This window comes from Carassius gibelio, chromosome B22 (assembly GCF_023724105.1).
Source record: "Carassius gibelio isolate Cgi1373 ecotype wild population from Czech Republic chromosome B22, carGib1.2-hapl.c, whole genome shotgun sequence".
NCBI classification, from domain to species: domain Eukaryota; kingdom Metazoa; phylum Chordata; class Actinopteri; order Cypriniformes; family Cyprinidae; genus Carassius; species Carassius gibelio.
Genome location: NC_068417.1, coordinates 40,038,256 through 40,040,755, shown reverse-complemented (window position 1 = coordinate 40,040,755; position 2,500 = coordinate 40,038,256). Strand labels below are relative to the sequence as shown.

Here is a 2,500-nt window from a genome sequence, read left to right as displayed (position 1 = left end):
TTTGCACAATCAATCCCATCTTCTTTAAGCATTCTTTTTCTTGCAGTATCAAGATTGGGCATTACCTTTACAGATCTCCTTCTTTTCGATGATTTCCCCTGCGTCTTCTCATTTTCTTTTCCTTGTTCACACTCTTTTGTAGCATCATTAATTTCTACCGCCTCCATCTCCTTTTGCACACTGTCCGTCACATCCATCGGTGTACATACAATTCCCTCATGTTGTGCATCACGCAGTACTTTATTCCTTTCATCAACCAGTTCCACATTATCCAAAGCATTTTGCAAGCTGTCTGTCAAATCCATCTGTGTCCAAATTCCCCTATCCTGTTGTGTTTGTATGATCGGTTCGGTATACTCTTTCTGATGTTCTATATCCTTATTTAATTCCAGTCCTTCACCACGTACTCTTTCTCCAACGTCTCGCTGCTCGTTGTCTCTTTCATGCACCTGACCGCCCACCTGCTGCTGCTCCTCCTCCTCACCCTGCATCCAACACTCACACTTATTTAAAACCACCTCCTTCGGAAACCGCGCCTTTACATATCTTGTCCCATCCTCTAGACAGGTAGACGGGCAGATGCATGAAAGAGACAACATAATCTCTGTTTTGCAGTTTCTTTATCTCACAGTTCACTCCTTTAATTAACAATCCCTCAGTCAGTTCATCACAGGTTTCTTCTTTTTCCATTGTCAGTTCATATTCCTTTCCTTGTCTTGTCCTCAGTGCTAAGATTTTACCATATCCACATTTCTCCATCACCGCTTTAATAATATCCACAGCTCTCACCTCACTTACATTCTCCACATTCACAATCACAGTTGCCTCCTTTAAGTATTTCCTTTCACCACATGTATATCTTGCATCCTGATTTTTACCGTGTCCTGCTCGTTGTCGTTACTCCAGTCCAGTGTCGTTTGCCATGCGTCTCTCTCCAGCCAGTCCAGTGTTGTTTGCCATGCGTCTCTCTCCAGCCAGTCCGGTGTCGTTTGCCATGCGTCTCTCTCCAGCCAGTCCAGTGTCGTTTGCCAATAACCCATCCATTGTACAAAAACACCAAAAAAAAACAATTAACCACCCTCCAGCCAGCAAGATGCTGCTGTTAGGTGGTTTAAAACTGGAAAACCACACAAAAAAATAACTAAAAGTCCAAAAACAACTCACAAAACAAACACTAACAGAAAAATCAAAATGGAGGAGAGCCTTCCTCACCAAACTGCAGCCAACACTTCCTGTAGCTCTCTAGCGCCCTCAGGTTGGTATGGCCGTAAGCGAAGACTGCTGCAAAGAGAGGGCTATTTAAAGACCAGCCAATCTAATCGCCAGTACATTATATAAGTAGGAAAGAAAACCCAAAAGCTTAAAGCACCTGGTATTCCTAGGCAGTCTATCATCAAAGTACTAACCAGACCTAAACCTGCTAAGATTCAGAGATCGGGCATTGACTCTATTATTTGGCAAAATTATTATTTACTAAGTGAAAAATGTCCAAAAAGCTTACAGCACCTGGTATTCCCAGGCGGTCTCCCATCCAAGTACTAACCAGACCTAAACCTGCTAATATTCAGAGATCGGGCACTGACTCTATTTTTTGGCAAAATTATTATATACTTAGTGAAAAATGTCCAAAAAGCTTACAGCACCTGGTATTCCCAGGCGGTCTCCCATCCAAGTACTAACCAAACCTAAACCTGCTAATATTCAGAGATCGGGCATTGACTCTATTACTTAGTAAAATTATTATATACTAAGTGAAAAATGTCCAAAAAGCTTACAGCACCTGGTATTCCCAGGTGGTCTCCCATCCAAGTACTAACCAGACCTAAACCTGCTAAGATTCAGAGATCGGGCCATTGACTCTTTTTTTTTTGTTTTGTTATGGAAGATTATTATATAATTCGTGAAATTTTCCAAAAAGATTAAAGCACCTGGTATTCCAGAGGCAGTCTCCCACCCATGTACTAACCAGGCCCAAACCTGTTAATATTAAGAGATCGGGCATTGACTCTATTTTTTGGCAAAATTATTATATACTAAGTGAAAAATGTCCAAAAAGCTTACAGCACCTGGTATTCCCATGCGGTCTCCCATCCAAGTACTAACCTAGCCCAAACCTGCTTAGCTTCCGAGATCACACGAGATCGGGCACAGCCAGGTTGGTATGGCCGTAAGCGAAGACTGCTGCAAAGAGAGGGCTATTTAAAGACCAGCCAATCTAATCACCAGTACATTATATAAGTAGGAAAGAAAACACAAAAGCTTAAAGCACCTGGTATTCCTAGGCAGTCTCTCATCAAAGAACTAACCAGACCTAAACCTGCTAAGATTCAGAGATCGGGCATTGACTCTATTATTTGGCAAAATTATTATATACTAAGTGGAAAATGTCCAAAAAGCTTACAGCACCTGGTATTCCCAGGCAGTCTCCCATCCATGTACTAACCAGGCCCAAACCTGCTAATATTCAGAGTTCGGGCATTGACTCTTTTTTTTTTTTTTT

At 41.8% G+C, this 2,500-nt stretch overlaps 1 non-coding gene across 1 annotated transcript; it reads right to left on the bottom strand.

Moving 5' to 3' along the window:
• Nucleotides 1–2,054: 2,054 nt before the first annotated feature.
• Nucleotides 2,055–2,173, bottom strand: LOC127998822 (5S ribosomal RNA). Its single transcript, XR_008171650.1, has one exon. It is a non-coding gene; the product is annotated as a 5S ribosomal RNA (ribosomal RNA).
• Nucleotides 2,174–2,500: the final 327 nt, after the last annotated feature.